The sequence below is a fragment of the Oryctolagus cuniculus genome, chromosome 4 (assembly GCF_051225735.1).
Source record: "Oryctolagus cuniculus isolate XC-2025 breed Fujian yellow rabbit chromosome 4, ASM5122573v1, whole genome shotgun sequence".
In the NCBI taxonomy this organism is placed as follows: domain Eukaryota; kingdom Metazoa; phylum Chordata; class Mammalia; order Lagomorpha; family Leporidae; genus Oryctolagus; species Oryctolagus cuniculus.
Genome location: NC_142870.1, coordinates 35,880,425 through 35,905,774, shown reverse-complemented (window position 1 = coordinate 35,905,774; position 25,350 = coordinate 35,880,425). Strand labels below are relative to the sequence as shown.

The window sequence follows — 25,350 nt, the reverse complement described above, 5'->3', positions numbered from 1 at the left end:
TTCCAGAAGTAGAATTATGCAACTCTCCTTTAAAAAAGAGTAACAGGTTATTTCAATATCTTCTTTAAAGCTTATTGTGGACTATTTTGCTCTTAAAATAAAATCTGAACTACTTATTAATGTCCACAGGAACTTGGATGGTTTGGCTTATAATTGCTTTCTGGCCTCATATCACTTTCTTCCAGGAAAAAGTATATGCTGCAGAGCTTAAAATCTATTTGCTGCTCCATGTCTCTTGTTAAAAAACAGAAATATAATTTTATATGTATTATTCTTCAGTTTGTCTTTTTAAATTTACTAACATATCCTATGACATCTGTGTTTTAACACATAGGAAACACTTTCTTTTTAATGGCTGAATTTCATTTCATGGAAGAAACTAGGGTAGGGTATATTACAACTATATTGTAACTTATAATCCATATGAAACTGTTATGGCCTTATGACATTTACCTGACCTACAAATATATTTTGTTTGAAACTCTTAGTTTGTACATATAGAGACTTCACAAACTTTCTATTCTTTTGGGCTCCTGAATATTATGTCAACTTTTGGAACTTATGTAGAAAATGTTTTTCATTCCCAATTTCAAAACCTTGTGTAAAAGATGAAAATCTGACTTTCTGACTTCAAATTCTGTATGAATAACAACTCCTCCCTCTTAGAAAGAGTCCATGAGAGAGATTTTCCTCTTTGGAAATTCCTCTACAAGAGTTATAGATGCCAATGCCAATGTTTCTCCTAGCACCTCTGTTGCCATATGTACTACATATGGATACACAGGGGTTGATGGAAAGGAGCGATATGACTCGTTCGTAAGTAGTGGGAGCAATTTCTTTATGTAAAAGGATCCATAGGCTTAAAATATGTGTGTATATTTACTACATAAATGTATACTCTGTAAAAGACACCATCTATCTATCACTTATATTTTCTTCAAAGTAACAATTTAAATTTTTCAGGTTTTCCATTACCATCTGAAAAAGTTGAAATGAGCATTTCAGCAATAAAATTGCTGCCAACTCTTTTAGATTTGGAATAACTGTTTTCTGTTGAGCCATAATTATCAGAAAAAGGGACACTGTTAACTTACAAACCTTTGTTGTAATCTATTCAAAGAACAGAAAAATAAATGAAATTCAGAGTTCTAGTAAGTTATTAACAAAACTAAGAATATGTGCTAAATTACTACCTTCTTTATTAATATTTTCATAAGTTATAATTCTCTAAATTCTAGTTATCAACACAACATATTCACTAGATTGTATTTCTTGTCCTAAGCATGTTAGTACTGTAATGACAAGAATATTTTGTGTGGTTCACTACTATATGCATAACAGTTGTAATAATGAATAGTAGGTGCTCAATTAATATCTAATTAATGAATTACAAATTTCAAAATTTATTGTTTAAAGAAAAATATAAAATGTTTTATTTAACCACGTCAGTTAAAAGGTCAGTGAAAATATGTAATTAGGATTTTCGTTTGGACATATATACAAGAAAGTACTTTGGATTAAAAAAAGGCTTGAATATAAATTTTGTATTGGTCCTGAGTAATACTAAATTATTATATATTTACTATTAGTATTTAAATGTAGAGGCAGGTAAAATTAATTAATTCTGTGAATACTCACATTCCTATATTCTAAAAAATTCACTTTTTAATTTTATTTTCCAAAGCAGTATGGTATTTGGTAGGTTGAGTCTACTCAGAGTAGTAGGCCTGAATTATTATTGACCTGAGCAAACAAGAAATACCACATTATGTCCAACATGAGTTTTACCCCCATACTGGGGCTCGTGTCCCAAGAAGCACAATGGGGAATAATTTTACATTGATTCTGGGAAAGAGAAAAATTCTATTTTTTTCAAAAAAATGTTACTAGAGGAGATTATTTTTCTTCTGTGGGGTAGGATTTTGAGGCCTGAAGATATGATATATGACATCATTATAGCTCCTTGGATTCAAATTAAGGTTTTGCCTAGAGCTTTGGATGGGTGATGAAGGGAAAGCAAATTCTAGAACCTAAGGTTCAGGTAAAAACTCGTGAAAAACAGATGAGGGACCAGGGAGAGTTTGGTTTATGGTAACATGGTTGTGCTGTGGGACTTTGATCTAAGGATTGTGCCACCTCTAAAATTGTACTGATGTTCAAGTCAATAAAATCCAGTTCAAGTTTAAGCTTTCCGTCCTTGTAACATAAAGAGTAGCAGATGATACACAGCAGTCCCCCTTTTCTGTGGTTTCACTTTTTGCAGTGTCCATGACCCGAGTTCAGGTACAGTCTGAAGCTGAACACAACAAGATATGAGAGAGAGACAGAGAGAAATTCATATAACAATTTTTGAACAGGGGATTGTTAGACTTGTTCTATTTTATTGTCACTATTGTTCATTTCACCTAATTTATAAATTCAACTTCTCATAGCTTTGCATGTATAGGGGAAAATAGCTCATAGAAAAGGGTATTATGAAAAAGTATGCATGAATTCATAAATGAATTTGCACCAAAATCAATTTACCTTTACGTTCTGCTTTTTCCACAAACTTTCTTGATGTCTTCTTGTATACAGGGATTTGTAGTGTCTGGATTTTCAAGTCCTCACTAGGAGTCTTGAAACATATCCCTTGTGGATAACAAGGACTGCTTTAGATGAGTAAATTGTTTTCTCTTGTTTTGCCAAATGCAATGTTTTACATCTACACAAATATAACCCACACATATTATGAAGGACTTCAGAGGTAATTATTTTGATTTAGTTTTGGTTGAGTTTATTCTTTCATCACAATTTTGTGGTAGAATGCTTCAAAATTATTAATCTAATGTGGTTATTGAACTATTTGTTTTACAGAATATAAAATTGAACCTATATTTTCAGGAACTTATTTTCTGTAATGACTATAAGGGATTGTAAGATATGTATTAAGGTTAGTTCCAGTGTGAGCAAAAGGAGTTTAAAATAGTTTTCCATGCATTGTTTAAAAGAAGTAAACTATTTAATTCTCATGTTCAACAGTGAAGTATATCAAGTTGTTTATCACAGTTTTCAACTGTGCAAGTCAAATGTTAACCCTGAAGGTTTATTGAGAGATACCAAAAGAATTATTTACTTTTGCTTCAAGATTAAAGGATATTTTTATTTATGTTGAATAACACTGAGGATTAAGAATATTACAGGGTCAAGGAAAGAAATATTATGGTAATAAATGAGAAGCAGACATCTGGCCATATTTTGGGATGATTGAAAAAAAGAGAAGCCATAAAGCAGCAGGTGCAATTAATGTATCTATATTGAAATTATTCCTAACACCAGACACATATTTTTAATAGTGTAATTATGGTTCAGAATGTTGTTTTAGGAAAACAAAACAAAACCAAAAAAAGCTGATGAAAATATTTATTATAGATTTAATTTCTTCCTAGAGCAGATACATATTTTATTGATCTAATTCACAACTGTGACTATTAACTTCAAATCATTCAGTTATGTTTTTTAAAATATTTATTTATTTATTTGAAAGTCAGAGTGAGAGAGGGAGACAGACAGAGACAGACACAGAGAGAAACGTCTTCCATCCACTGGTTCACTCCCCAGATGGCTGCAGTGTCAGTGTAGGCTAGGCCAAAGCCAGTAATCAAGAGCTTCATCCAGGTCTTCCACATGGTTTGCAGGGGCCCAAGAAACTGGGCATCTTCTGCTGCTTTTCCCAGGCCACTAGCAGGGAGCTGGATGGGAAACAGAGCAGCTGGGACACAAACTGGCACCCATGTTGGATGCCCACATCACAGGTGGTGGCTTAATCCGCTATGCCACAATGCCAGCCCCCTAGTTACTTAAATGTATGGATAGCAATTTGTTGGTTTAGTGAAACATTCTTAACATAAAAAAATGCTGTAATAGTTATATTCCCTAAAGTAACTGTACGTTCCTTTAGTTGTGTTTGGCAGTGACTGAAATCTAAGTTTTACAATTAAGTGGGAAGACTAAAATCAGTTTCTTGAGAACTGGAGTGAGTTCCAAGGCCATTCGCCAGAGTGTCCTTTACAGCAGGGTTGTTCACCACAGCCCAGCGTGGGAAGTTGCACCAACCCTGGCTTAAGGATGGAGCATACAAAGCTCAGGAAAGTGAAAGAATTTTAGGAAAGTCTTACAATTAGTATTTTGAAGGCCAGCATTTGCAAAAAGAAATAATACATTTCATACTTATACAATTTTGACACTCCCTTTTAAGCAGAAGCAATCTACTAATAGTGATATTAAACGACTATTATTAAAATATTTTTAAATTAACCTCCAGAACAACCAATGTCTGATGTACATGACTATGTATTTTAGTATGTATATGGATTGATATAACCACTGCCATCCCATGCAAGGTGCACAAAGGTCTATCCTCCTCCAAACTCTCTTCGTAGTTGAACCCGTTCCATCCCTGATCACGGTAATCCCTCATCTATTTATTCAACATCATAATCATGCTGGTTTTTTAAAATATTTATTTATTTATTACTGGAAAGGCAGAGTTACAGAGAGGCAGAGGCAGAGAGACAGAGAGAAAGGTCTTCCATCCTCTTGTTCACTCCCCAGATGGCGGCAATAGCCAGAGCTGGGCCGATTCAAAACCAGGAGCCTGGAGCTTCTTCTGCGTCCCCCATGTGGGTGCAAGAGCCCAAGGACTTAGGCCATCTGCTATTGCTTTCCCAGGCCATAGCAGGGAGCTGGATTGGAAGTGGAGCAGCTGGGTCTTGATCCGGCATCCATTTGGGATGTTCGCACGGCAGGCAGTGGGTTTACCCAGTATGCCACAGCGCTGGCCCCAGAGTTGTCTTTTGGATTGACACAAGCATTTATTTATTTTTTCTACACTATATATTTTTTTTATTTTTTTTGACAGGCAGAGTGGACAGTGTGAGAGAGAGAGAGACAGAGAGAAAGGTCTTCCTTTTCCATTGGTTCACCCCACAATGGCCGCTGCGGCCAGCGCACCGCACTGATCCGAAGCCAGGAGCCAGGTGCTTCTCCTGGTCTCCCATGCGGGTGCAGGGCCCAAGCACTTGGGCCATCCTCCACTGCATTTCTGGGCCATAGCAGAGAGCTGGCCTGGAAGAGGGGCAACTGGGACAGAATCCAGTGCCCCGATGGGGACTAGAACCCAGTGTGCTGGCGCCGCAGGTGGAGGATTAGCTTAGTGAGCTATGGCCGTGCTGGCTTTCTACACTATCTTTATTATTTCCTTTCTTCTGCTTGTTGTAGGCTTATTTTTCTTTTATTAGATTCTTCAGGTGGAAGCTTAGGTTATTAATGTAAGTTATTTCTTTTCTAATATAGCATTTGTCTATATTTTCCTATGATATCTGCTGTAATTACTGCCTATCAAGTCTGATATGTTGCAGTTTCAGGTTTTTGGGTTCAAAATATTTTCTAATTTCCCTTGTTTGGTACTTCTTTGATCCACAGGTTACTTAAAAGTGGTATTTTTAAATTTTCTAATGTTTTTTCTGAATCTTTTGATATTTCAAATTTAATGCCATTGTGGTTTAAGAACAATCTGCATGTGATATAAATTCTCTTGTTGTTAAGGGTGATTTTATGGCCCAAGATATGACCTGTCATAGTAACTGCTCCATATGTACTGCAAAATAGCACACACTTTACATGCATGACATCAAGGAAACACTGGGAAGCTTTGCCCAGGCTGCTGTTCATGCGATTGTCACTGACTTTTTGTTTCTTTTCTATAGTTGCATTTTGCCTTAAGTTCAAAGTGGAAGACACTATAAAGGAAAAATTGTATTGTTTTGTCAGTATTTTAAATCTGGCATACTGCAATTTGCCTGCTATTATTTACTTATCAGATCCCTCAAATGGCCACTCCCTTGCTTCTCTCTGGAGTTGACAGCTGCATCCCACAAGAATGGATAGTGTGTTCTAACTCTTTTATCAGGAGAAAGGGTAGAATTTTTTTTTTTTTTTTTTTTGGACAGGCAGAGTGGACAGCAAGAGAGAGAGACAGAGAGAAAGGTCTTCCTTTGCCGTTGGTTCACCCTCCAATGGCCGCCGCAGCTGGTGCATTGCCGCCGGTGCACCGCGCTGATCCGATGGCAGGAGCCAGGTACTTATCCTGGTCTCCCATGGGGTGCAGGGCCCAAGCACTTGGGCCATCCTCCACTGCACTCCCTGGCCACAGCAGAGAGCTGGCCTGGAAGAGGGGCAACCAGGACAGAATCCGGCGCCCCTACCGGGACTAGAACCCGGTGTCCCGGCACTACAAGGCGGAGGATTAGCCTAGTGAGCCGTGGCACCGGCCAGAAGTTTTTAAAAGTACTATTATTAACCTACGTTGTTATCAGTTACTATAAAAAAATTATGCATGCCTTTTTAGGGTGAAATCCTTTGGCAAAATCCATGTTTTATTTACCCCTTCCCAAATATGTATTTATCCCCTTCTACTTATCGGCACTACTGTAGACCTTGAGAATATATCAATGGATGGATACCCAAAGGTTCCTTGCCCATGCTGAGTTTGCATTGTAGGGGAAGGAAATAGAGAATACACAACTAAAAATATGTAAATGGTCAGATCGTGGGTGCAATGAAGAAAAATAACGTGTAGGCAGATGATTTGAGTGATGTGGAAAGAGATATTGCAATTGTGAAAAGATCGTGAAGAACATTATTGAGAAGGAAGCACTTGTAGATATGAAGAAAGAGTATGGGAATAAGAGAGGGAAGAGATGTGCAATTCGGGACATGCTCAAGCTGACTTACCTCAAATGGTAGAGTTAGAAACATACCAGGGGATTCCAATTCAATCCCATCAAAGTGGCATGTACCAATGGCATCTCACCAGTCCCAGTGATCAATTTCTGTTCACAATTGATCATAATGATAGGACTAAGAACCAAAGGGATCACATAAACAAGACTAGTGTCTGCAAATACTAGCTGATAGAATAAAAAAGGGAGAGAACGATCCAACATGGGAAGTGAGATACACAGCAGACCCATAGAATGGCAGATGTCCTAAACAGCACTCTGGCCTCAGAATCAGCCCTTAAGGCATGTGGATCTGGCTGAAAAGCCCATGAGAGTATTTCAGGCATGGAAAGCCAAGACACTCTGGGGGGGAAAAAAAACCCTAAATGAAAGATCTCTGTGAGTGAGATCCCAGCAGAAAGAACAGGTCATCAAGAAGGAGGTACCTTTCTCTGAAGGGAGGAGAGAACTTCCACTTTGACCATGGCCTTGTCTAAATATGATCAGAGTCGGTGAACTCAGGGGGCTTCCATAGCCTTGGCAGCTCATGACAAGAGCCTAGGGTGATTACTGATGCCATAAACAAGAGTGTCAATTTGTGAAGTCAACAACAGGAGTCACTGTGTACTTACTCCTCTTGTAGGATCTGTCCTTAGTGTACTGTACATTGTGATTTAATGCTATAACCTGTACTCAAACAGTATTTTTCACTTTATGTTTCTGTGTGGGAGCAAACTGTTGAAATCTTTACTTAATGTATGCTAAACTGATCTTCTGTATATAAAGAGAATTGAAAATGAATCTTGATGTGAATGGAAGGGGAGAGGGAGTGGGGAAGGGGCGAGGGTTGTGGGTTGGAGGGACGTTATGGGGGGGAAGCCATTGTAATCCATAAGCTGTACTTTGGAAATTTATATTCATTAAAAAAAGTTTAAAAAAAAAAGAAAGAGATTAGTAAGGAATGTCCACACTGTGAACTTCATCTTTGCAAACTGGATTTGAGACACATGCAGTTCAAGAGAATTATATAGAATTACATAGAATCCTCTCCCACTGAAAGCTGTGGTTATCTCAGTCATGGGTTTCTTATTTTTTGCATAGTTATTTTAGTGGATACATAAAAAGTAAAGATTTCAATAAATGTCATTAAATTATTGAAGTTCATGTCCAAAACATTGGTTTTAGACTTAAATCATACAAAAGCAACCTTGATCATTTGTAAAACCACATGGAGTGGACCATAATCGCTTCTATGGAATATAGAATGGTCCCTGCTGAGCTATTAAACTTCTGTGATTTGATATGGACAGGGCAATTTTTTTTCTCTAACCAAGTTCTATAGCTTTCATGTAAGTTTTGAGATGGGTTATCCGCATGAATTATCATAATGAAAAACACCACGAAGCTAACTTTGCAGTTTAGTTTGGAAAAGCCATAGAACAGCACCGTTGTTCTACTACTGAATGTCTGCTGCGAAGAGGGTTTGCAGTTGCTTGAATCTTAGCTCACCTTCTGTCAGCAGCGGTAAGAGCAATGTGGACAATGCTAGGGAAAAGTTAGTTGTCACTCACTTAGGTAAAATGCCGTGTCCAGATGTTGCTGTCTGCAGTTGCAATGTAATCTAATTGACTCCCTGGGGATTCTCCATTTGAGCTGCTGAGGGCCAAATGCAGCTTTGGAGTTGTGAGTGAGTGCCTGATGGCAGAGGTTCACTCAGTGTGTTTGTGTATGTGGAAGTGTTGAGAGTGGGAGGTTAGACAAAGGCCAGCAGCGATTACTCCCAAGGCCCAGTGCAACTTACACCTTTTTTATCAGCTTTTAACTTTAGTGCTTTGAAGTATACATTTTAAAATATGAAAGCACCTGAAACTTATTAACCAGCAGGCTGGAACTGTTTGAAAAACAAAATAGAAAAGGCCAATAAAAATATATATATTCACACATATTCAAAAATATTTACATAGGGACTTCAAAAAGTTCATGGAAAATGGGATGTAAAGTATATTTTGGTACAAAAAAAAAACCCAATAAAAACATATACCCAAGCTTATGAGGGGTTTCAAAAAGTTCTTGAAAATGTGTGATGAAAAACTGTGCATGGATTTAAAATAATTTTTGCATCCAAATAAACATCTTTTCATTCAATTTTCCATGAATTTTTGAAGTCAATTTCAATATGTCAATATATATGCATATACTCTTAAATATTTAAAATATTTTAAGTGTGCAAGTATGTAAGTATTTTAAATGGAATATATAATCTGGAGGTTTACAAAATATTTAACATTTTTAGTGTTATGCCAAATAGATGATACAGCTCTTAAGAACTCGAACAGTCTCTTTGTTTTGAAACTAGCTCAGAACATGTAGTCTGTAAACATATCTGCAATTTAAAAATTAGTCTACTTTAAATTCTTTATATTGCTCTAATTTTTCCCTTAAAGAGAAGCATATTCTTAAGTTTCCATATAATGACCAAAAAAGTGTTGGGAAGTTCTTTTTCCAGCATAAGTCACTTCACAAATTTTCAGTTGGTTGAAGTGTAAAATTTCAGTGTTTGTTCCTGTTTTCTAAATCCTTCAGATTGATCATTAGATTCTTGGGATCTTTCTATGTTTTTAATGTAAGCAATATTTGCTGTAAACTTCATTCTTAATGCTGCTTTTGCTATACCCCACAGGTTGCGGTGTTAAGTTTTTATTTTAATTTGTTTCAAGGATTTTTATTTCCTTTGAAAGTTCTTCAATGACTCATTGGTGATTCAGGAGCCTGCTACTTGATTTCCACGTGTTTGTAAATTTTCTATGGTTTTTCTCATTCTTGATTTCTGGTTTTTTACCTTTGTGGTCTGAGAATATACATGGTATGATTTCAGCCTTTTAAATTTACTGAGATTTGTTTTGTAGCCTAATATATGATCTATCATAGAAAATTCCCTTAAGAACAATGTGCATGCTGTAGCCCTTGGGAGAATTGTCCAGTAATGTGCTTCTTTGAAGCACATATGCTGATTTCTTTTATTTGATTTTGTTTAGTTTTAAAATAACTCAATAGTTTATGATAGTACACAGAACAAATACTTGGATTTATGCTGGAACAGTATGTTATATTTTACCTCAGTAATTAAAAGGAACATTATTAAAACGCAATTTAAATTTCATAAAGTTTTATCTGAATAATCTGACGTCACTCTGGAAAAATAGTTTAATGTACAATAAAGATCTGAAGAAAAAAATCCAGCAATAGATACAAGTTGTAAAAATTATACAGAATTGAGCTAAAGAAAACAAGCTCATAGGTAGAGGATAAAGCTGTAGTTTATTTATAAACAATTGATCTAGGATAAAGTGAATGTTACAAAACTGCTGATAAAAGTTGATCTCTTATTCTTAACTATAAGGCAGTTTCCTGTAATTCCATAAGCAAATGTATGAGTCTTTGATACAGAAATTATAGTCATAGTTTTAAGCAGTATGATTATAAATCATCTGCTCAGAAGTGGGTATACAGTTGATTTCCAAATATGTATTTAGCAAAATAAATGTCCTTTAACATTTTTGATATTATTTAATTTCAGTAATACCAACCTATTATGTTGAGACAGCTGAATATTTTATATTTGGTTAAAATGCAAATAGATTATCAGTTAATGCAATTAAATGTGACTACTTGCTATCTGACACTTTTTATCAATAAAACAAATTAATATGATGTACCATCAGATTTGGGTGTCATAATGATTATTTAGTGTTGTCAAAAGTTTTACGATCTTCAGCTATGTACTTGTGAATTGGAAGGTTCTCCACATTTGGAATGTGTATATTCTACTACTTGGATATTTCTTTGTGAACATTTCTGGGACTGGTTTGTTTCCATCCTTGTTAACTGTATTTTGAAGTAGTAAAGATGTAAAGCCATCGGGCTGGCACCGTGGCACACTAGGTTAATTCTCTGTGAGGTGCCGGCATTCCATATGGGCGCTGGTTCTAGTCCCTGTTGTTCCTCTTCCAGTCCATCTCTCTGATGTAGCATGGGAAAGCAGTGGAGGATGGCGCAAGTGTTTGGGCCCCTGCACCCACATGGGAGACCAGGAAGAAGCACCTGGCTCCTGGCTTCAGATCGGCACAGCTCCAGCTGTTGCAGCCATTTGGGGAGTGAACCAATGGAAGGAAGACCTTTCTTTCTCTCTCTCTCTCTCTCACTGTCTGTAACTGCCTGTCAAATAAATAAATAAAATTTTTTAAAAAAATGATGGAAAGCCATCATGAAAAAAATGTCATTTTTGAGAATAAGTAGTGACAATATTTTAGAAAACAACAATTTAGAAAAACTAACAGTAGAATAAAATATCATATTTGGCACAGTCTATCACCCCGTAAGAAACTGAAACATAATCCTGTTATATTGAAAGTTTATGTTCAGTATGCTAAATTTTTAAAGAGTTATAATCATTTAGAAAATGTTGAACCGTTTTACAGTTTTAATTTTGGTAACCCCTACCTCTGTCATTCACTGGTTTTGTTTGTTTGTTTTTATTTTTATTCTACATGATCTATAAGTTTCCTTTTTACAATCTTGCTTAGTATTCTTTGAATTGCATGTTAAAATTCATTAATCAGAAATTTTCAATTTTAACAATTTAATAACTGCAGAAGAGAAAGCTAAAGTAGTTTGCATGCATAATTGTAAGAATGTTTCATGAGAATATTTGTTTCTTGTATGTATTCTGGGTTGCAATGGGAAATGCATTTCCTACTGTAACATTGGTAAAATATGGTTGAAAAGTCCCTGGAGAAGATGAAAGACCACTAAAGAATATTGCGTGTATGCTCTTGCTACTTATGTCAGTAATTCATGTACTGTATTTTATCTATATTTTGGATCCTCACAATGAATCTGATCAAGGTCCTACTTTGAATGTTGCAATCAAAACTTCAGAGATGCTTGATAAATTACCTATAAAAATGAAAAATAAAGTGTTAGACTTAATCATGTTGCTGTCAGAGATCTATGTATCAATCGTTTGTGAAAAACATCTCAAGAAGAAGCTTGCTATTACTTAATTAGCATTGGAACATCACAAGCACATATTTTCATTTCATAACCATATTTCAAATGAATTATGAAACTACGCAGAAGTCAAAGATGTAATACAGGCTCCACATACGGCAAAATTAAGATGCCTCTGACCATATATAACAGAGCAACAATCATCACACTGAACTGAATGTTGTTTTTGTGAGTTTAAATAAACACGTCCTTGAGTACAGAGAGATCTGGATCATGGATTCACCGGTTAAAAAAAAACTTAGGCCTAAATTAGATGCAATATTTGATAATTACACTAAAAGAATGTGTTGTCTTAGGCTTTTTTGAGAGATGAAGATAACTGGTAGAAACAGTGATACCATTTTCACTCTAAAATTTCAGACATTAGGGATTTAGTAGTGGAATTGTTTAGAGCTAGGATAGGAAAATGAATCCTGAGAAGATATTTAGGTTCCTTCTCAGTTTCAAGAAACCTTTAGACCAAAACTCTTAGCAGCAAAATACAAAAATCAAAACAAGAGATCTAAATATCTCACGTTGTTTCTACAAGTTGATATGTGATGTAATTTCTACATTTTAGTCATCCATTTTTTCTTTTCAAATTTTAACATGAAATTTGTATTCGTATTTTGGCTTTTAACTTTTTAATGGAGTTCTTAAAGCAAATACAATATCAAATTTTTTAATGAAAAGAGATAAGCCCCAAATCTACCATAGCATAAAATTACTTTCATTTTTTTCCTTTGGTATCACTTAACAGGATAAAAAACAATCAGACAGTTGCCTGTATAACCATAAACCTGTATATATAGATGTATAACCAAACATACACTTGAATAATGATATATAAAGGGCCTTTAAAATATTCAAGTTATTTATGCTCTATCTTAAATGTCTCTTCCTTACACACTTTATAGTTGCTTCAATACCCTTTCCTGATGTTCTTTGCTTTTGCACAAAAAGCCTTCATCTCAGGTCTGTTTCTTAGTCTATGTGAGCTTAGCCCTTTTCTGATTGAATTTATTGATTTGAGAGGCAGATGTTGATAGTAAGATGGAAAAAAACAGAAGAAGAAAGGGAGTGTGAGAGAGAGGGAGAGAGGAGGAAAGAACACTTCATCTACTGGCTCACTTCCCAAGTGCCTGCGATGGCTGGGCCCAAACACAGGATCTGGGAGCTCAATCCGGTCTCCTGTTTGGTAGCAGGCACCTAGTTACATGAGTCATCACTGCTGCATCCCAGGGATGCGTTCCCGTTCTGCATTATCAGGGAGCTGGAGCCGGGAATTGAACCCTAGGATTCTGGTGTGGGACAGAGCGTCTTGACTGTTAGGCCTAATGTCTACTCCAGCTTAGCCTCTCTGTTCACCATCTACTACCAACCCTCTGACTCAGCCTGTTCTACACAATTACATGTTATGCTCATCTCAGTGGTTCTCAACTTCGCTGTATTTGAATTAATTATGGTGAGCTGAAATATGTCTGGACCCTACTCCAGAATGCTTAGAACAGAATTGTGGGGCCAGCACTGTGGCTCAATGGGTTAACACCCTGGCCTGAATCACTGGCATCCCATATGGGCGCCGGGTCTGGTTCCAGCTGGCCCTCTTCCAATCCAGCTCTCTGCTATGGCCTGGGAAAGCAGTGCCAGATGGCCCAAGTCCTTGGGTCCCTGCACCCATGTGGGAGACCTGGAGGAAGCTCATGGCTCTTGGCTTTGGATTGGCACATCTCCGGCCGTTGCTGCCAACTGGGGAGTGAACCATTGGATGGAAGACCTCTCTCTCTCTTTCTCTCTCTCTCTCTCTTTGCTTCTCCTTTCTCTGGTGTAACTCTGAGTTTGAAATAAATAAATAAATCTTAAAAAAAAAAAAAACAACCAGAATCGCAGAATCTCTAGGGGTTAGAGTCAAGCCATAGGGGCTATTTTAATACTCCGCATTTCATTCTAAAGTACAGCTAGAGTTAAGAACATTACTCTAGGCAACTTTCTCAACCTTGGCACTATTGGCATTTTGTTTTACGTTACTCTCTCATAAGGGAGGTTGTCCTTCCTGTGCATACCCATGATGTTTAACAGCATCCCTTGTCATCTCCATTTGAGAACTGCTCAACTGTTAGAACACACATAAGATAACTCTTATTTATGAGAGTAGAGTTCTAAGTAGGGTTACTAGAAGGACCAAGTGACTTAGTGGCTGCTCTCTTTCAGGCTATAATAGCCATGGCTTAGGTGAAATACTCTGGACAAGAAACCTTATCCTGGCCACGGGTATAGGGCACCTATTAGGGAAGCTGAGCCAGTTTGATAGGATTAAAGGAGAGGCACTCAGTGTGTCAGAATCAGCTAACTGTATGCTCCACATACAGCAATATACAGAGCGTTATAGAGAAATGGTACAGAGTGATGTGGGTCTCAAAACATATATACTATGGAATATACACTATGGAACATATACACTATGGAATATCATTCAGCCATAGAAAAGCATGAAATCCTATCTTCTGCAACAAAATGGGTACAACTAGAAAACATTGTACTTAGTGAAATAAGCCAGTCCCAAAAAGGCAAATATCATAGGCTTTCCCTGATCCGTGGTAACAAACAGAGCACACAAAAAAGTAATGTATAATTATTTGCATTGCAGTCTGCATAAAATTATTCCTGTGAATAAACTGTTGACAGGAAATGGCTTAATCTAAATGAACTTAATTATTATCTTGTAATCACACAGGAAATATTTAGATGTTGCATTGTCATTAGTTCTCTTTCATTGAGAGAAATTATGAATGAATAATTGAAAAAAAAACTGTATATGGGTGAAATGGTCATTTTTCCATTCAATTATTATTTATAGCCATTGTCTATATTCCCACTAAACTAGGTCAAGGGTTTAGTCACAGCACGGGAGAGAGCAGAAAACACCACCGTGAATCATAAACCAACTGGGGACAGCATTAGCATTGTAACTGATGATGGACACCTGTAAATGGGTTAGCAGTGTCTTCCTTCCTATTTGAAGTGAAAAATTCAAAATTAGTACAACTGTTCAAGACCTTGAAAACACCTGTAATCTTTTTTTTTTTTTTTTTTTGGACAGGCAGAGTTAGACAGTGAGAGAGACAGAGAGAGAGAAAGGTCTTCCTTCCATTGGTTCACCCTCCAGATGGCCGCCATGGCCAGCATGCTGTGCTGATCCAAATCCAGGAGCCAGGTGCTTCCTCCTGGTCTCCCACGCGGGTGCAGGGCCCAAGCACTTGCGCCATCCTCCACTGCCCTCCCTGGCCAGAGCAGAGAGCTGGCCTGGAAGAGGAGCAGCCGGGACTAGAACCCAGGGCCCAACCAGGACTAGAACTTGGAGTGCTGGTGCCGCAGGCGGAGGATTAGCCTACTGAGCCACGGCACCGGCCAAGACCTGTAATCTTTCTACCTGCCTTCCTGATCAATCTTACACTTGAAATCTATCTGCTACACCTCCAGGCATCGCACTAACATTTTCTACAGGAAACAAGTTACAAGTTCAAGGCAAAAGGCCAAGTAAAAAAAGATGTTAAAGGGTTTTCTCAGAAAAAGTGAAGACCACAGGCTTTCACTTTTCATACATAATACTGAGCAGAATTCTGCTAACAGCCATCCTTGCTTCAAGTGAGCCTTAGAGACAGAGTGCTTTCCATAGACTTCTTACCACTTTGGAAACCAAAAATCAAAAAGAATTGATGCTGGCCAGGCCACTATCAGTGTCTAATTGTAATCTGGTAAACAGTAAATCAGAAAAATTCAGGGAATTAGTCCAGACAGTAGACATGAGAAATAAGGAAAAGAACAAGCCAAATACCAACATCACTCAGGAGGGTTTTGTATGTTTTCTACTGGGTAGTAGGCCAATTTCATGGCATAATCAACCCAGACCTATAAAATGATACAACTACTTCCAGAATTGCCGATTGGTTAATTTGGCTGGAGAGAAGGAATGTCAGGGCAGTCAGAATAAAATCAGTTTTGTGTACAACATTATCTAATTTTTAATGTATTGTCCATTTTCTCAAAACATAAACAATCAGTGTAAAAGTAAGATTTCTTAGAATTTAGAGATTCCAGGCCACTTTGGGTTAATTTGATTCTTTAAATTGCAGTCTGAGTTGAGAAGCATTAAGCATTTAAAAGAAATGCCACTTGATGTGTAATTGACATTAAGTCTAATTTTTCCACTTGAATTATGCCTTTTGCCAGCAACCAATATCTTTGCTACATAGGCTTGACAAAGTGTGTTTCTTTCATGTCTGTGCTCATTAACTACAAGAGTAGAAGAGCAAGAATTTAGTGACTAATGGGGTATCTGATTTTATGGGGACTATTTTTATATTTCACAGTTTTCTAATCAATGATATTTATTTGTTTATGTACCTCTCCTTTTAATCTTCTATAGTTATAATATTGAGAATAGGATGTCTATTGATCCAGAATTCTTTCCATATTTCAAATTGTAATTAATATTCTAAAAGAGAATATATTAATTATGCTAACAGATTCAGAAGAGATATAAATTACATTTTTTCATAATCCATGATTTTTATTTGTATACGTATATTTTCATGATCCATGAAAAGACATTATTTCTATACCCTCATGAAAGGGTGATTATAATAATTTCAATTAAAAAGTTATAGATTACAGTTATACTTTGATGGTAAGGACTGGAGTGGAAGGCTTTATTAATTATCACCTTGTAATTGTATTAAAAAGAAATATATTGGCATTGAATATTTCACTGGGAAAAGATGGTGTTTTGTTCTAATCAATTAATGTTTGTGAACCCACCAGGGAAATAAATGGATTCTTATAAAGGCTGGCTTTGCACATTATGGAAACATTTAGGGGGAAAACACAACATCATTGAACTGAGGGGTTTGCAACAACTTTTTTGAGTAATTCCTATGAAAAATCACTGATACTTTCTCTTGAAATAGATTGGAAAGAAGGTACTTTTATCCTATTCCATTCTTATGAAACCATCATTCTTGGAGTGAACTAGGTCCAAATCATGAAATGTGTACCATTACCATTATAATGTTAAATGATAAAAATGTCTAAGTTATGCCTCGGGAAATTTGCCTTATTTTGGAAATACAAACAAAACTTTTTCATATTCTTTTTTTGTTTACTTCATTTAAATTTTTTTTTGGTACATAATATAGCATTTATTGTTACTGGGTTTTAACTTCAGTGGTGCTAACTGTAGCCACACTGTTGATTAATCTCTAGAACTTACTCATCCTATAACACTGGAGACACCCACTGAACATTTTCCTTCCCCTGACCCCTGGTAGCTGGCATTCCACTTTCTGTCTCCAGAGTTGTTACTGCTCTATATCTCCTATCCTAATAGAATCACACAGCATTCAACCTTTTGTGACACCGTTTTTAAACTCAGGCTTCATCTATGTTGTAATATGTGAGAAATGAACTTTTAATTCATTTTTAGCTAATAAAACAATGTCTAGATTTATATTAGATAATCCATATTTTCAAACATTTGTATGATCATGCTCTGAGTTAGTGATATGTAATAGGAATACAGTATGTGCCACACTTTGTGACTTATTACCTTTTAGTGGAATATTAAAAGAGTAGGGGACAGGTGTTCAGCCTGCTGGTTAAGACACTGGTTAAAATAATCACATTGCACGTGAGGGCATGCAGGTTTGATACTCAATCCTACCTCCTCACTCCACCTTCTGATAATGGATCCTGGAGACAGTGTGATGCCTTAAGTAGTTGAGGTTCTGCCATCCATGTAGGAGATGTGGACTGAGTTCCTGGCTTTGGTTCTGGTCAGGGTCTGACTATTGTGAACAACAGGGGAGTGAAACAGTGCATCCCTGTATCTCTGACTTTCAAATAACGAAATACTTCTTTTTAAATGTTAAAGTAATGGTGGGCATTTAGCACAGTGGTTAAATCACTACCTGGGATGCCTGCATCCCACATCAAAGGACCTGGATTCAAGTCCTGGCTCTGCTATTGATTCCAGCTTCCTGCACACGCACACCTTGAGGGGCAGCAGGTGATAGCTCAAGCATTTAGTTCCTGCCACCTGTGTGGGAAATCTGGATTGACTTCCCACTTTGTGGGCATTTTGCAGTTAAGTGACTGGATGAGAAGTCTCTCTCCTCCCCTCCACCCCCGGCCTTGCTCTCTGGGCATGTGTGTGTGTGTGTGTTTGTCTCTCAAATAAAACAAATTTTTAAAAAAGTAAAAGGAGGGGCTGGAGCTTTGGTACAGTGGGTTAAAGCCCTGACCTGCAGTGCCAGCATTCCATATGGGCATTTGTTCAAGTCCCAGCAGCTCCACTTCCAACCCAGCTCTCTGCTAATGTGCCTGAGAAAGCAGTGGAAGATAGTCCAAGTCCTTGAACCTCTGTACCCATGTGAGAGACCCTAAAGAAGCTCCTGGCTCCTGTCTTCAGATCAGCTCAGCTCTGGTTTGGGGAGTGAGCCAGCAGATGGAAGACCTCTCTCTTTCTGTCTCTAACTCTCTCTGTAACTCTTTCAAATGAATAAATCTTAAAAAAAAAAAAAGTAAAAGGAAGTAGGTAGTATCTTTTAATAATATACTTGATTAAAACATATGTTTAAATTATTATAATTTTAATATTTATAAACAATGAAAATGAACTATTTAACATCTTTATTAATAGCAATGCTTTGAAATACAGTTTTGATTTTACATTTATACTGTATTTGAATGGCTAATGACTGTGGCTAGTGACTATGTGGCTAGAAATTGTGTGATGCAACTACTTCTATTGGTTCAAGCAGCAAAAAGCTACAATAAATCTCAATAAAGGAAAAATATATATAAATTTATGATTTCTCAATAAAAACAGCTTCCAAATTCTGGTGATATCAAAGAGCCAAATATCAGTCTTTGAGAGCTAACTTATCAATTGAGATACCACTTCACATATATTAAATGATATATCCCAGTATTAATTAAGATATTGCTTTTTCAATCACATTTCATGGAATAATTTTATCAACCATTACTTATACATCTCAGTATCTATGTCTCCGTTAGCCCTGAAGTCCTTTAACCATTTCCTGCAACAGATTCATTATCATCTAAGTTGGTAGGGCTAGAGCTCTTTTTGAATTTGTATCCCATGCTTTCACTGCAAATTGTATCTTGGGAAACAAAAATTTTAATTCATAAAGCATTGGGGCAGTATTTTCTCAGAGAAAGAGAGAGAAATGGAGTGGGCATTTGGCAATATCTAGGAGACATTTTTACATTTTTGGACATCACAAGCATTAATGTTAAAGCAAATATTAATTAACCCTATGATAACATGCAAGTCAGTTGCATTGCTTGGTCTATCTGACCTTCAAAAAGTAAAGCGTTACTTCATCTCTGATATCTGTTTAATGGAATTCAGAACTGGTTTCTTTGCCACTGTTAACATATGTGTATTTGTGAGAATTTTACAGATCATGCTAATTATTCAATCATATCTTTATATCTGAAATACAAAGGTATTTGTATTTTCACATACATTCCCCCCACAACCCAAACACAAGACTTTTTTGAAAGTTTGGTTTGCAGTGTCTGAAGCAGGACCAGAGAGAGACTGGTAGGCAAGATCCTCTGTGAACCCAGAAAGGACAGCATCCAAAATTCCTGGATGAGCTGGGTGACAGAACACTTCTCGGGGATGTTTCATCAAGGGCCAATCTAGCATTTACATTTTAAGGCAAAGCAGGTGCAAAGTCAGATTGAATTGTCTGAGATGAAGCCACCAAGATGAATAAAGGTAAATGTATGGCAAACAAGGGGGAAGGCACTTAGTTGGACATTAATATTTGTGGTTATACTGAAAATAATAACAATGTGGGATGTCATGAAAATAGTTATAACTGCAGTATATTATAAGAGAGGACTTCAAAAGGCTCAAGGAAAATGGGATTATAAGATATTTCTGGTGCAAAAACTTGAAATCCATGCATAGTTTTTTCTTAAGTTTTATAAACTTTTAAAGATCCCTACATACATGAATTTCAATTATTTTCAACCAAAAACATCTTTTATTTCTATTTTATATGAACTTTTTGTCTGAGAAGAGTGGGAACTCCCATGCACTGGTTCACTCCCCTTACACCTGTATCAGAACCAAAGCTGGGAACTCAGAACTCAATCCAGGTCTCCCACATGAGTGGTAGGAACCCAGCCACTTGAGTCATCACTGCTGTCCCGCAGGTCTGAGTTAGCAGGAAGTTGTAAACAGGAGCCAGATCTGGGTATCAAACCACACCCTCCAATGTGAGACATGGGCATCGCAACAGGCATCTTGAGTACTAGGCTTCCTCCATGAGCTTTCAGAAGTACCCTCATACTGTTTCTATCATGAATTTAAAAACAATTTCATTTTAAAGCATCTACTAGGAAAGCAAATCTGCAAACGATGAACAAGGTATGTAGATGTGGAATGTAAACTGAAAACAGAAAAAAGAAGTCCTTTTTTTAACACTTGGTCATTTTCCTTTTTATAATGTTGCTCAGATTCCACTCATGAAGAAAGCAGGACCAACCGACAAGCCACTACGGACAAAAAAATCATCACCTGATGTGACTGGGGGATCTTACCTTGAGGCTGGGCTGCTACAGCCCAGTGTAGACAACGGAGACAATAGGATGGCACCTTAGGAACAAAGAAGGCTTGAGCAGCCCAAAGCTCCTGTGCAATTGCACAGCTCCTGGGCTGTGCAATCCTCCTGTGACTGTGCATAAAAGACCCTGGGAAACAAAGTAAGGGTATTATTTTGAAGTTACAATGGACTGTCTTGCTTTCTGCCTTAGCAGGCATACAGAACAATAAAAATATCTGTTTACATTTGTATGACTATGTTTATGTGTATGAGCAAGAGGGAGAGTTAAAATGAGAGAGAAGCAAGGATTAAAATTTTTACTCAAATGTGTAAATCCATTGCAATGTACATAGAACATTGTAATTTTTCTTGAACTATTTTTTTTATTTGTAAGGCCATAGTGCTGGTGCATCACTGATTTTTCATCCTATATTAGCAAATACAGAATTTCAAATGCTAAAACAAGATTATAACTTTATTATTTTGTCCATGAATTTCAAATTGAGTTCCACTTATATGAAAGGTTTGTGAAAGTGAGTTGTACACAGCTGAAGTATTCCTAGACTGTGCTTCAGATGTGATTATCTTAATTTTGTCATTTGATTTTTACAGAAATCTATAAAGAAAATGCTGATAGCATCCTCAAGGATAGGTCACCAAAGCCAAGAGGCGCACAGGGAGGAAGAAGTAGAGCCAGACTTAAATCTTAATTTTCTGCCTGCAAATACTGTGTTCTGTTTTTGGTACAATCATTGCTCCTGGAGTGATGATAATTAATGTTGTGTAGCATTTATTTTAGAGTATCCAAAGTTACTACATTACATTATTATACAGATTAAAAAAAAAACAGCCTCGCCTAATGGGAACTATTTTTATTCCCTATTCTGTGCTTTAGAGATGATGAAATTGTCTCAGCTAAATCTACAGAAAGTAAGTGTTGAGCCCACATCAACTTTGTTTAAAAAAAGAGATTTAATTTATTTATTTGAAAGGCAAAGCACCAGAGAGAGAGAGAGACAGAGAAAGAGAGGAGAGACACAGAGTGAGATCCTCTCTCCAATGGTTCATTCTCCACATGCCTGCAATAGCCAGGTGTGGGCCAGGCTGAAGCCAGGAATCAGGAACTCCATCTAGGTCTCCCATGCAGGTGGCAGAACTTAGGCCATAATCCACTGCTTTTCCAGGTGCATTAGCAGAGAGCTCGATTAGAAGCGGAGGGGCCAAGGCTCAAACCAACACTCAATTATGGGATGCCCGTGTTGCAGGTGGCAGCTTAACACACTGCACCACAATGCTGGCCCCATGCTGCTGATCTTGATCTAAAGGCTTAATTATTGTAAATAATACTGAATTACGTAAATATGCATTTTTTAAAAGATGAAGTGGGTGTTTGGTACAGTGGTTAAGATGTTGTTTGAGATACTAACATCCCTTATCAGGCTGCCTTGGGGTTGTGTTCAGTCTCTACTCCCAGTTCCAGCATTCTGCCCCTGTACATCCAGGTAGGCAGTTGGTGAAGGTTCAAGTATTTTGGTCCCTGCCATCCATGTGAGAGACCTGGACTGAGTTCCTAGATACTGGTCCATCTCTGGATGTTGCAATGGAAGATCCCTGTTTGTGTTTCTCTTTCTGCCTTTCAACAATCAATCAATAAAGTTTAATCCTGAAACCCTGAAGAGAAAAGCATGGTTGATCAAATTTTGCATGAAAATACATAAAGCAACCATACACCTTAAGACACTGATATTTAACAATTAAAAAAGAAAAAAACTGAGGGCCTAGCATTGTGGTGCAACAAGACAAGCTGCCGCCTGTAACTCTGGCATCTCATACAGGGTGTTGGCTGGAGTCTCAGCTGCTCCAACTTCCAATGCAGCCCCCTGTTAACACACCTGGGAAAGCATCAGAAGGTGGCCCAAGTACCTGTGCTTCTGTTCTCACATGGGAGACCCAGATGGAGTTCCAGGCTCCTGGCTTTTGCTTAGCCCAGACCTGGATATTTGCAGCCATTTGGCAAGTAAAACAGAGGATGGAAGAGGTCTCGCATGCTCTCGCTCCCTCTCTCTTCTCTGCCTCTCTTTTTATTTATAAATGTGCCTTTCAAATACATAAAATAAATCTTAAAAAATTTTTAAATCAAAACAGATTGTACAAGGATAGTTGGAAATCTTATGGGAAATGGAATTAAAAGATACATGTGTACCTTATGAAATGAGTAATTCAAGCTAGTTAGCACATCTATCACCTCACATACTTACCATATTTTGTGGTAATACCATTTAAAATATATGGTATCAGCAAGTTTGAAGTATACCTTCTTGTTAATTGTAATCTCCATTCAGTATAAATAGACCTCTGGAATTTATTCCTTCTGAGACTTACGTCTTCATATATTTTTTTAATTTCATTGCGCAAGTCAACTTTTGTCATTTTTTTGGTTTTTAAATCCATATTTTATTTTATTTCTATTTCCAGAAAATATCACAAATTTTTATTAATCGAAGTACAAATAGTCCCACTCTCTCTACATATATGATATAATTTTTAAATAATTTTTATGTACTCCTTCTCCCATCTAAATCTTTCTCTTTTCAATACAAATGAAAACACCTTAGGCCACAGAAGAAGAAATACTTTGCTAAATATTTCAGATCAAAAGTGGTCTCCCAATAATAGGAGGTCATTTTATAAAAATCAGGTTCTAGTAGAGGAACAACAGAAAATTCATTTTTTTTTGTTAACTTCCAGCAACAAACATTACACATCAAAGAAAGTAACATTATAGTTGTTTGGATGGTATCTCCTAATGATAGAAGGTAAAATTAAAAGAAGACCATTTGATAAAATGATTTGATAAATACCTCAGAAAATGCTTCTAGGAATGTTACTTAATGGGAATTGAAAACACTTGGAATAACAAAGTGAAAAAGGTTTATCTCTGGCATTATTTCTTGTAGAGCTGGGGGAGTTTTAAAACTAATCACAACTCTGATGCTGAACCTCATTTTCCATTCAGGACTTCTATTAACATCTTCTTAAGAAAAAACCCTATGAACTAATTAATCAGTGCTGTTTAAGAAGTATAAATAGATTTTCCTGATTGAAAAATAAGAAGTGTGATAATTAAATTTATCTATTTTGTAGATTCTTGAATAGATCTCCATTTTCTGATAAAGCGTGTTTTTGGTCAAAGTTTTATGAATTCTATATATTCTATATATATGAAAATAATCTTGGTTATTTAGAACTATAATAATCTTACTTAAGTCATCATTAACCAAGTGGAGATTTTGAAATTCAGAGGAAAGTAACACTGTCCCTTCTTTGATATATCCTCGTGTCTAAAAGAAAAATATACTCACTCAACACTTGTAACTTTTCCCAGGACATCACCATTGCTCCATAACCTTGTAGTTCTTTTCCTGTCTTGCGGCTTGTACTGCAAGGCGGCAATGGTGTTTTTCCCACAAGAAGCACCCGGGACAGGATTTGGTGAATAGGTCCATCTTTATTCAAAGCCAAGAACACTTTTAAAGGGCAGGCAGAAGGGGCATAGCTAACTCAGGAAAGCACTAACTATAGGACGTAACTGACACTGGCGCCAATATACCTCTTCAATCAGCTTGAAGATCACGTAGCTAGGATAGCTTTCCAGGTGGGCCTGGACCACATCCTGGAGCGGTTTACCTGATTGGCAGAAGGCCAGGGTGGGGAGAAATATGCCTGGGGTTCCCGCCACCTGCCAGTGGTCAGGCTAACTGCATGGGTTAGGCAGGTAGCCTCACAGAATCGCCCACAATGATACCAGCAATCTCTCTTTTCCTTGAGAATGTTCCTCTTGTTGGAAACTCTGAAGACCCTAAAGTACTCTTGTTACTAGAAAAGCTGATACTGTTTTTCTAGTTTCACATTTCTTTCAAAACCATCACCACTTTCTCAATTTCACATGATCCAAATAGTATTTTGATGTTTAAGGAGTCCTTGGAACTTTATTGTGTGTCTGTTAATATCACATATGGTGCTAGGAACTCAAAGTCAAATATTGAATAATACAAATTCCCAGCTTCAAGGTGCCACCAAGCTGGGAAAACACATATGCATAAATCAGTATTAATCAATGTCACAAGAGAAGTACATACCCAACATGATTGGAGGCTGAAAGAGGGAATGTTGGCCAGTGTCTGGCAAGATGTAGGGACTGGGCATAGACAGACTACATCATAGATGGAGGAGGTAGTATCAGCAAGTCTTAAGTGATGTGTTGATATTTGCCAAGATATGACAGCAGAGTGTAGAGACAACCAAGGTAGAGAAAGTATTGGGAAAAAATATATGGGAGAAAGCAATCCATTGGATAAGAACAAAAAAAAAAGTTTGCACGCTTCAGTGCTATACTAACAGATATGAACTTTACCTATGGGTATACAATGTTTGTTTTTAATTGGTGATGAAATAAATGATTGGGTTTTAGAAAAATCACAGTGATGGCCATGTAGATGATGGACTTGGAGCAAGCAGGAGTGGGAAATTCCATGCAGGATAAAATATCAGAATAAAATGAATGATTATGAGCCTGAACTGCAGTTGTAATGTTAGGAAAAAAGAAAAACAGAAGTTGCTGAAATGATAGGGTTGATTATCAAAAGAAACTGGGTGATATCATACTCATGAGGATGACCAATCCAACATCACAATTTCTCCACATCCTCTCAACTGCCAACAAACTATTTTGTTCTACTCATTCATGATCCACAATCCCAACCTTACTCTTTATCCCATGAAACAGCTCCATCTTTGAAATATCCAAGTCTTTCTTCTGAGATCCAGAAGCTCCTGTCCTCCCAATGATTACGCTCAGTCTCTCCTGTGACACTTACCTTTCAATTCCATTGATGCCT

The 25,350-nt window shown here is 37.0% G+C and overlaps 1 protein-coding gene and 1 long non-coding RNA gene across 6 annotated transcripts in view; one reads left to right on the top strand and one right to left on the bottom strand.

Moving 5' to 3' along the window:
- The window catches only part of LOC149126951 (uncharacterized), a 282,984-nt gene that overhangs the window by 96,212 nt on the left and 161,422 nt on the right, over positions 1–25,350 (top strand). The gene's annotated exons all lie outside the window — the stretch shown is intronic.
- LOC149126952 (uncharacterized) lies at positions 3,583–24,038 on the bottom strand. The gene is made up of 3 exons (XR_016232076.1): positions 23,815–24,038; positions 20,451–20,600; positions 3,583–3,731 (listed from the first exon to the last, which is right to left on the bottom strand). It is a non-coding gene; the product is annotated as an uncharacterized LOC149126952 (long non-coding RNA).